Source organism: Leucoraja erinacea, chromosome 9 (genome assembly GCF_028641065.1).
Source record: "Leucoraja erinacea ecotype New England chromosome 9, Leri_hhj_1, whole genome shotgun sequence".
Taxonomy (NCBI): domain Eukaryota; kingdom Metazoa; phylum Chordata; class Chondrichthyes; order Rajiformes; family Rajidae; genus Leucoraja; species Leucoraja erinaceus.
In genome coordinates this window covers 46,464,313-46,475,599 of record NC_073385.1, presented here as the reverse complement: position 1 = coordinate 46,475,599, position 11,287 = coordinate 46,464,313, and the positions used below count along the sequence as shown (strand labels likewise).

The 11,287-nt window shown below is 39.6% G+C and overlaps 1 protein-coding gene across 1 annotated transcript in view; it reads left to right on the top strand.

Moving 5' to 3' along the window:
* The first annotated feature begins 3,199 nt into the window (after positions 1-3,199).
* Positions 3,200-11,287, top strand: part of fmn1 (formin 1) — a 314,864-nt gene continuing 306,776 nt past the window's right edge. Inside the window, 1 exon segment of the mRNA XM_055640724.1 lies at positions 3,200-3,666. The gene's annotated coding sequence lies outside the window, so the exon portion shown is untranslated.

Here is an 11,287-nt window from a genome sequence, read left to right as displayed (position 1 = left end):
TTCAACCATATATGTGATTTCCCCTGTTTTATTAATGGGACTGTCTCGTTCTTCTTTGTACCACACAAAGACCCCCTCCCCCGGAGATTCTGCCCTTATGTATATCAGTAATTTTTACTGAGGGCACCATGGGTTCATGGTACCCCGAGGGGCAATGAATGAACATATCCTTTTGGTACCATGTTTCTGTTAATATCATTATATCAGTGTCTTCAATAGACTTTAGGAACTCAGGGTTCCCGATCTTCATACCGAAGGTTGAAGAGTAGGGACCCTGGATATTCCAACAGCCTATATGAAATGAACTCATTTATTTTTATTTATATTCTTTAAAAAAAAAAAACTATTTTGTGAGACAGGTACGAAAACACTCGTTTTTTTTTCTATAAATGGGGAATGGTAAGTAAAGTTTGGAAAGCCATGGTAAGGCAGACTCATATATATTCTCTGTTACCACAAAAGTTGGGAAGATCGGGGGTAGTATCCATGTGTACACATGACAGATGTGGCCCACCATCCGTTCACAGACATGCGGCGGCCCCTATGCACAACGAGGTTGCCGACCCATGATCTAGGGTGACGGAGGAACTGAAGGAAATTCACATTAGGCAGGAAATGGTGTTGGGTGGACCGATGGGACTGAAGGCTGATAAATCCCCAGGGCCCCGATGGTCTTCATCCCAGGGTACTTAACAAAGTGGCTCTAGAAATCATGGACGCATTGGTGATAATTTTCCAATGTTCTATAGATTCAGGTTCAGTTCCTGTGGATTGCAGGGTAGCTAAAGTAATCCCACTTTTTAAGAAAGGAGGGAGGGAGAAAGCGGCTGGGCTTGTATGCTCTGGAATTTAGAAGGATGAGAGGGATTCTTATTGAAACATATAAGATTATTAAGGGTTTGGACACGCTAGGCTAGATGCAGGAAACATGTTCCCGATGTTGGGGGAGTCCAGAACCAGAGCCACAGTTTAAGAATAAGGGGTACGCCATTTAGAACAGAGATGATAAAAACATTTTCATCTAGAGGGTTGTGAATCTGTGGCATTCTCTGCCTCAGAAGGTAGTGGAGGCCAATTCTCTGTACGCTTTCAAGAGAGAGTTGGATAGAGTTCTTGAAGATAGAGAGGTCAGGAGATATGGGGAAAAGGCAGGAACGGGGTACTGAGTGTGGATGATCAGCCATGATCACAGTGAATGGCGGTGCTCACTCGAAAGGCCGAATGGCCTACTCCTGCATCTATTGTCTATTGTTTGTCATATGGGAATAAACATCCTTGCATAATTTCCACTGTATTCCTACTTATGGAATTGATTACTTAGGTTTTCTTACAACAATTATAATGCCCTATCAGCCTATTCATTCATAAATACAGAAACCTTTAATGTTATTTGGTGCAGAATGTGCAAGCTGATGTCAGATTCACTTTTTGTTTTACAATTGGGAATTTCACATTTATGCATTATGACTTTTAGCTAATGTGCTAAAATAAGGAGCTCTGCAGAATGCAACCTTTTAATTTCATATTTGTATCTCACCCACTGTTGCACTGACACTCTTCACACACTGCATCGGCTCATTCAACAAAACAATCTATATAAACCAATTACTTTAATAAATGTTACCGGTACCCAAAACGTAAAATATAATGCAAATACAAAAAGGAAAGAAAAATAAATTATTAATCAACTTTCCAACATTCAAACTAACAAGAACAAATAATAGCATACACACTAACCTGTATTATTTCTGAACATTATTCCAACTTAAGAGCAAGTATTGGAATGTCAACATGTTTCATGATGTGCTGATGCAGAACAGCTGCTTGCCAATGAAACAAATCAGGAAACCTTGGCTTAGCTCTTTTTTATTTTATTGAAAAACTAAGTATTGTCTGATCCAAGTATAAACACACAAATGAATAATTTGGCTTGTATATTTAAAGTTGAAAAAGAATAAAGAAAAAAATGTTAGAAGATTGCTAATTACCTTTTTCTATGGAAGACAGAGGAATGTCTCTAATGAAGATAGCCGTTCACTATATTTTCATAATTCTACATACAAAAATAAACAGTCATGATTTAATTTGGAAAGAGAGAAAACAAACCAGATAGTTAAAATATGTTGTTACCCGAGACAAGAAACTAGCCTCTGTTCAGATTAGTCCAACATTATTACCATACATTTACCTACGCGGCTAAGCCTATTATACAGTACATGAAATGCAACAGCTAAAATATCAATGCCTAGTGTGCTTACTGTTATCACGCAGCAATTTGAGAGAAATAAATATTGTACAAAATTAAAAGCAGCATTTGCTGTATCACACGTGGCACTGCTCAAAGTCATTATTGTAAAAAAATCGTACGCAATCTTAAATCCAAGTCTGCGCATTAATTGTGTGAGCAGCTATTTAATTATTACAAATTGAACGTGGACTTTCTTACAAATCTATCCCCTATCCCCCAAACATGCAACTGTTTAAATGGTGAAATCTCACTAAAGGTGGAAAATAGTTATCTTCTTGGGTTAATATAGTATTTTCTCTCCTCTATATTTCTTGCTACGTTAAACTATTTATTTTTCCCCTGATCTATCCCAAATGGATAGGGAGGGGAGATCTTGGTCAAGAGGCTTACAACTGGATAAATGTCTCATCCACCTCACCTCGGCCAGCAATTTAAAGTGCGTATCCTTTTTGCCAAGTTGGTGGGCAAAGAAAGTAAACGTAACCATACATCTCTGGGTCTCAATGTAACGAAATTTATCTTAGATAAGGAAACAAAATAAGTATCAATCGGCTTGGAAGTGTAAGTGGCCAGGCGTACAATTATGGAAATTCAGAGGTCAATCTCGACAAGTATTTCTAGGTCTTCAGTGTTGAAGTTAAGATTTGTCACTCATTTTATGCACCAATTATTATATAGAAGAGGACGGGAAGGACCTCACGCGTTTTTCATTAAACATATTTTAGCTATCCAGTTTCACAATTTGCCCTGTGGTATTTGGACATAAACCGTTTTACTCTATCCCATTTAAATTGTAAATAGATACAAATTCACACTTACTTCATTCTAGGTCCTCTTGACATCATTTTACAATTTTTTTTTTCTGAAAAATAATTTAAATTATTCGCAGGACCACAAACGCTTTAAATTTTAACGTTTATCTTAAGGCTTCGTTTTTTTTTTGTTTAGGATATTTTTAAAGAACTCATATCAAGTCTATTTGGACAAAAGCGCAGGAGGAAATTACGCTCACAGATGTGTGAGGAAACTATTTTTTTATAATTTTTTTTTTTTTGCGAAGGCGCATTTTGTTGAATTGCGATGTTTTTTCCCTTTTTCTTCGGTTCAGGTCCCTGCTCTATAAATAACCCGCGAGATTAACTCAAGCGCGTTGACAGTTTGCCAGGGATCGTCCCGCCCACTCTCAGTCCCGTGATAGGCCCAGTGCAGCCGCCGCGGCCGGTCTGAGTGGCTGTGCCGGCCGTCAATCACTCGCCAGGTCCCGGCACAGCTGCTGCTGCTGCTACGGAACCGATTGCAAGGGAAGAGAAATGCTGTTGACGAGGCAACAACATCTAGCCCCAGCTAGAGTAGACATCTGCGGATAATCTCACTTCGTCCATCTCTCTCTCTCTCTCTCACACACACTCACACACCAGGTAAATGGACTATCAATAGTAAGTTGTTACGAATAAGTGTTTTAAACGTATAATAAATAGGCATTTTATTGTGACCATAAAAATCAAATGAATGAAGTTCAATTTTCCGCGAGATTGTTATTGAATACCTCCATTAACCCTTTCATGTATTTGACGCAGCAATACAAACATGCATTTGCCTTTTTAAAACATCTATTAAGCAATTACAGCATATTCCTATGGAATTCTTTACGTGTTTGTTGTCACCGTTTTTATTTTTTAATGTTTCTAATAATGTTAGATTGTTCCTGACTTTAAACAATGTCCATTTATCAAATATATGACTGACTAAAAAATCTGACAATTGGCTGTCCATGAAGTATGATTTCTTGGACGTGGTGTCACCGTTATATTTTGGAATGTGGTAAAGAGTGTTTTTATTTTTATGGCTGTACTATCCAGAGGATTATTAAGTGATGCAAATTGCCCCAAAAATTGTCAGCATTGTTCCCTGTGCCTTGTGTCTTTTTTTTCTAAACCAACATTTGCAATTCCTTGTTTCCACAAAATACATTTGTACAGGTACATGTATAGGAAAGGTTTTGAGGGATACGGATCAGGTAGTAGCAAATGGGACCAGCTTGGATGGGGCATCTTGGTCGGCATAGACAAAATGAGCCAAAGGGCCAAAGTTTCTGTGCTGTGACGCTATTACAGATAAATTGCAGACTTATACCTATGTAGTATTTAATGGACTATAAATATGCAAAAGCAGCAATGACACAAAAAACAACCAGAGGTTAAGCAGGGAGCTGCTTTTAACCATCTTTGCCAAGCTAATGAAGGAATAGCTTTCATCCCCTGTTGGAAACTTAAATAGTTTACAATTCATGGGATAACTTGTTTGTTACAAGCTGTAGATGAATTTTGGTATGAATGACCCAGCACATGTCTTGGATATTACTTTACCAACAAAATTTGGAAATGTATTTTTGAAAGCAGGAATATAACATGCTTACAACGTATTATCCAAGTGACATTTTACTTTGTCGCAGAATTATAGTTCTTTGGATGTTGATGTCAGGTTGCAAAGAGACAGGATCCATATTATAACATAGCCTAACTTGTACATTTTAATTTGCTATCCAACTATAGCACATATTTATTCAAACATCATTTACTGAATGGTTGCAAAATGATGCATTTAGATAGCAACTTACTTCCCAAACACCATGTTTGGGACAGAGACCCATCATTTATTTATTTGCCTCTGTACTCCACGATTCGAGATATGTGATAGAAAAAATCACATGTGGTTAAAGTGCACATTGTCAGATTTTATTAAAGGCCATTTTTATACATTTTGGTTTCACCATGTAGAAACTACAGCTGTGTTTATACATAGTCCCTTAATTTCAAGGGACCATAATGTTTGGGACACATGGCTTCACAGGCATTTGTAATTGCTTAGGTGTGTTTCATTGCCACCTCATTGCAGGTATGAGAGAGCTCTCAGCACCTAGTCTTTCCTCCAGTCTTTCCATCATCTTTGGAAACCTTTATTGCTGTTCATCAACATGAGGACCAAAGTTGTGTCAATGAAAGTCAAAGATGCCATTCTGAGACTGAGGAACAAGAATAAAACAGTTAGAGACATCAGCCAAACCTTAGGCTCGCCAAAATCAACTGTTCGGAACATTCATCAAGAAGAAAGAGAGCACTGGTGAGCTTTCTAATCGCAAAGGTACTGGCAGGCAAAGGAAGACATCCACGGCTGATGACAGAAGACTTCTCTCTATTATAAAGAAAAATCCCCAAACACCTGTCAGACAGATCAGAAACACTCTACAGGATTCAGGTGTGGATTTGTCAATGACCACTGTCCGCTGAAGACTTCATGAACAGAGTTTAGAAGGATGAGAGGGATTCTCATTGAAACATATAAGATTGTTAAGGGTTTGGACACGCTAGAGGCAGGAAATATGTTCCCGATGTTGGGGGAGTCCAGAACCAGGGGCCACAGTTTAGGAATAAGGAGTAAACCATTTAGAACGGAGACGAGGAAACACTTTTTTTTCCACAGAGTGTGGTGAGTCTGTGGAATTCTCTGCCTCAGAGGGCAGTGGAGGCGGGTTCTCTGGATGCTTTCAAGAGAGAGCTAGATAGGGCTCTGAAAAATAGCAGAGTCAGGGGATATGGGGAGAAGGCAGGAACGGGGTACTGATTGGGGATGATCAGCCATGATCACATTGAATGGCGGTGCTGGCATGAAGGGCCGAATGGCCTACTCCTGCACCTATTGTCTATTGTCTATAGAAATACAGAGGCTACACTGCAAGATGCAAACCACTGGTTAACTGCTAAAATAGGATGGCCCGGTTACATTTGCCAAGATGTACATAAAAGAGCAACCACAGTTCTGGAAAAAGGTCTTGTGGACAGATGAGACGAAGATTAACTTATATCAGAGTGATTGCAAGAGCAAAGTATGGAGGAGAGAAGGAACTGCCCAAGATCCAAAGCATACCACATCATCTGTGAAACACGGTGGTGGGGGGTGTTCTGGCCTGGGCATGTATGGCTGCTGAAGGTAAAGGCTCATTTATCTACATTGATGATACAACTGCTGATGGTAGTAGCATTCTGAAGTGTATAGACACATTCTATCTGCTCAAGTTCAAACAAATGCCTCAAAACTCATTAGCTGGTGGTTCAATCCTAAGCAAGACAATGATCCCAAACATACAACTAAAGCAATAAAGGAGCGTTTCAAAGCTAAAAAAATTGCCAATTTTTGAGTGGCCAGGTTAATCACCTGATCTGAACCCTATTGAGCATGTCTTTTATTAGCTGAAGAGAAAATTGAAGGGAACTAGCCCTCAAAACAAGCATAAGCTAAAGAAGGCTGCAACACAGGTCTGGCAGAGCATCACCAGAGAAGACATCCAGCAACTGGTGATGTCCATGAATCGCAGACTTCAAGCAGTCATTGCATGCAAAGGATATGCGACAAAATACTAAACATTACTTTCATTTACATGACAATGCTGTGTCCGAAACATTATGGTGCTCTGAAATGAGGGGACTATGTATAAACATTGCTATAATTTCTACATGATGAAATCAAAATGTATAGAAATGGCCTTTATTAAAATCTGACAATGTGCATTTAAACCACATGTGATTTTTTTTCCATTACAAATCTCAAATTGTGGAGTACAGAGGCCAATAAATAAATGATGGGTCTTTGTCCCAGACATTATGGGGGGGCACTGTATGCAAGAAGATTGATGGTCAATTTGCCTATGCTATTTATAGCTTTGAAATAAATGAATAAATCTTCGGGTTTATATTTTGCCTTTAAAAAAGAAGGATGTTTTCTTCCTGAGAAGCCAGTTGTTTTGAAGGCCTATGTTTTGAAGGCCTATGTTTTGAATCTTGTCTGAAATGTTTGTCAGTAGTGTGTTGCAAAAAATACAGCGTTGGATTATCAGTCGGAATTATGTGTTTATGACTTGAACCATGGCTTTTACACACAGCTTTTCAACTCGTGCATGTATCTATTTTCAGTGTTTTATATTTAGTAGTAGGTAGTCATTCCACATTAAAATTATGGAGAAAATACTCAATCTTTTGTGCATTACAACAAACATTGATTTGTTTTACGCTGTCTTGTGATTTCTGATTCATTTTTGAATGTCAGACGGAGTATTCTTGGATAAATATCTAACCTTAAAATATAATCTGTAAAAGCGAGTTCTGTATCGTTTTGTGCCAATGTTCACCATTACTCGGTGGTTCTATCAACAGTGAGGGGGTTGCAAAGAAGTGTCAGAGGAGTATAGATGGAATAAGTGAATCGGTGATGAGAGGAAATATGGAAAAAAATGGTTGAATTGCGAAAATTTGAATGATTTTGTGTTCAAAGGATCCATGGTACACGAATCACTCAGAGTTAGTATGCAGTTACAGCAAGTTGTAGGAAAACAAATTATGTTAGTCTTCATTACAAGAATGGAGCTGTCTTGTTCCAATTACATGAAGTCCTAATTATATGTCTGGAATATTGAGTACACTCTTCTGTCTCTATCGATGTATTCATTATGACTGCAGCAAAAGTTCACCAGGTTGATTCCTGAGCTGGAAAATTTGTTATATGTGGAAAGATATATACAGGATTTTTCAGACCTGTACTTTCAAGTTTAGAATAATGATCTCAGTGAAACATATAAACTCATTACAGGACTTGACAAGGTACATGAAGGATTAATGTTTCTTTCCCCTGTTGGGGGTCTAGAACAGAGCTTACAATCTGAAAAACACAGATATGCACGTAATAAACTCTAATGTCCAATCCCATCCCCACCTCCCCTCTCCCCCTACCCCTACAACAACATCAAGCCTGAATTTCAAAGTGAAAAAACTTTGATTTGGCAGAGAGTGATAAAATATGGTCTTAAAAGGAATTAATTGGGATGAATAATGGTTTAGTCCAGAAGATTCATTTAAGGTACATTTTCTGAAGGAGTAAAATAGATGCAGGTAATGGGGCAGGGATACTGAGTGTGGTAATAACTGTTAATTGCAGAATAGAGGGAGCAAGTAATAATTTAGGTATGCTGGAGCAAATGCAGATGTATAATGTGGTTGAGCTGGAGAATAATGGAGAGATGGGGAGGAAATTGAGAAGAAATGTAAATAAGGATGTGACCTTTACATTGCTTTGCGGATCTGTGAACAAATATAGGTTAGGAACAACAGGATTGATAGGGAGAAGGACATATTTCAAGAAAGGATACAAGCAAAGTAGTTTTGGGTGAAATTGTTATTTTGGGGGGGTTGAATAATTGTTGAAAAACAAGACATGCAGTAGACATGTGAGGATTTCAGCTCCCTATCAATTAAGGTGAACAGGCAGGACACCTTTGCAGAAATAGTAACAAGGTAATCCTTAATGGTGGGTTATGGGATCGGAACATCTTGGTTATGCCGGACACCAAGGTTATGAACTGTCAGAAATTGTAGCGAGGAAGGTTTTGTAGTTGATGGCAAAGTGCAGAATTCATTACTGATACCAGAGAAGATGGTTTCGGTCTTCTATTATTCAGTTGGGGATCAACTGTCGCTCACCCAATGACAATGGTAGTGTGACATTACCTAAGTTGTGGATCGATTCACAGAGGTAATGTCGAGGGTGAGAGAGCAAAGGCAGGGAGGGGCAGGAGAAGTGGTGGAATGGGTGGCACTAATTTGAGGGTGGAAGCTGAGACTGATGACATTAAGGAACGTATCCACAAGGAAGACAAGTATGGAGAATATAGCACAGTACTGATTCTTAAGAATTTGTTTCTTTTTAAAAAATAATTCCCATTGTTAGATTTTAAAGTCCAAAAGAAACTTTCTTCTCACTCAAATATTTTGTTTTTTGTATAATATCAGTTTAATTTGTACAATTTAATATCATTTGGAAAGTATGATTGTTATTGGTTGGAAGAGCAGTTAAAATTACCCTGAGAAATTTTCTTAATCTTTCTTTTTCTTGGACACAATGTATCCCTTTCAAATCAGCGAATTCAATTAAATAAAAATCATGATATTTCCTTAAGTGCTTATTCCTTTATAATAAAGCTTGCTTTCCCTATGCCTTACTATACTTTAACCTATCTAATTAATGCCAAAGCTTGTTGTGTGGGTCCCTTTTTCATTTATTGTTTCATTAAATTAGATGGCGGACAGCGGGGGTGATGCGCCGTTGTGTATGGCCGCTCCTCCTGCTGTCCGTCCTTTCACCCTTATTTATTTTTATTTTTAGTCCTGTTCATATCAGGTGTTATTGGAGGTCTTCTTTTATGGGGTGGGGGAGGGGAAGGGGGAAATTATTTTTAACCCCAGTCCTACCTGGTCGGAGATGCGGTTTTTCTCCGAACCGCATCTTCGTCCTCTCTGTGCGGCCTAGTCGAACTGGAGCAGCGCTGAGCGGCGTTTCCTGCGGGGACTGCAGCTTCGACGGCGGTGTAGATGCTGGGACATCTACAAGGAGCGGGCGATGCCTTACCGGGTCGCCTTGCGGTAATCTCCGGGGCACTGTGACCGTTGACGGCACCGCGGAGCCTGGGATCCGAGATCCGAGATCGCCAGTGTCGGGGGTTCGGCCGGCGCGGCCTGTGAACTTTGGTCGTTGCAGTCTTCGGGGGGGAAGCGGCCGCTTCAGTCCTGGCCGATGATCCAGCTTCACGGCAAGAGGGCCTGAAGACACCGGGCTGGCTGAGGAGGCCAGATATAGGCCCCGACCTCGGGTGGACTATGAGGGGGAGAACTGGATATTTTTGGTGCCTTCCCTCACAGTGAATTCTGCTGTGGGGGGACGTTTCATGTTGATTTCTATAGTGTACTGTTTCTGTGTCTTTTTTCTTTTTCTCTTTTTTCTCTTTTTTTGATTTGTATGGATTTATTGCATTGATCTGTTCAATTAATTTAATCAATCTCTGTAAAGCACTTTGGTTCAAATACTGGTTTTGTTGAAAAGTGCTATATAAATAAATATTATTATTATATTATTATTATTAAATTTCCTTTGAATCTATTTCATTTGTCAAATTCTTTTAAATTTAGATTCCTTTGTTTCAAATCTTTTTGCTAATCCTTCTGCTCTGTTTAAACCCCTTTACAGAACTCTAATTAACTGAGCATTGACTTGTACACCAACAATCTCCACTGGCCTCCCCATCCCAACCTCCAGTCCTCTTTCTCCCTAGTGTACTGAAAATTTATTTTTTGTAAATCCTCTGCTTTTTTTTCCTTGCCCTTCACTCCTTTTCTTTCAACCAAATGAATAATTATAATAAATATTTTAAAATAACTATTTTAAAATAAATTCCCTAATTAATCAAGAATTAAAAAAACAAAAACAATATTTTTATATTATCAAAATCCAAATTATCCAAATTAAACTGGCTGCTCTCATAAATTCAATTATCATTTGTTTTTCACCAGTGTTGACCTTAAGGGCCTGATTGCATGCGTCTAGCGCGACCAAACGTGGTCGCCTGAGGCGTACAGCCTCGCGGGGCCGGTCCCAATTCGAACCATGGAGGCGTGTGGAGTTGTACAAGAGGCGGGCCGACTGAATTTGGACGTCGCACGGCGTCGGGCGGTGGCGTCATTATGCAATAGCACGCCGGGCGGTGACATCATCGCGCAACACCACGCGGTATGCGTACGCAGTCAAGACGCTGCGTGCGATGTCAAGACGCTGCGTACAACATCAAGCCGCTGCATAGGATGTCAAGACGCTGCATACGGTCTCAATGCGGCTGTGGGCCGACAGGCCGTTGTCGCGCGGGATTTTCGGACAGTGCAGGATTTTCGGAGCCCCGCTCGATGTCGGGACCAGCCCCGCACAACACCATACGCATCCGCCGATCGAAGTGGGACCGGTCCCACGAGGCCGTACACCTTAAGCAACCACGTTTGGTCGCGCTAGACGCATGCAATCGCATGCTGGTGGGACAGGCCTTTTACTTTTCATTGCACAATTTAAAAAGCTATTAGTTCAATGCTTTTTTTCCAACATTTTATAACAATGTCTGATTCCAATTAGATGAATTGAGATTTATTTGGAAAGTGTTAATTTGAAATTCTT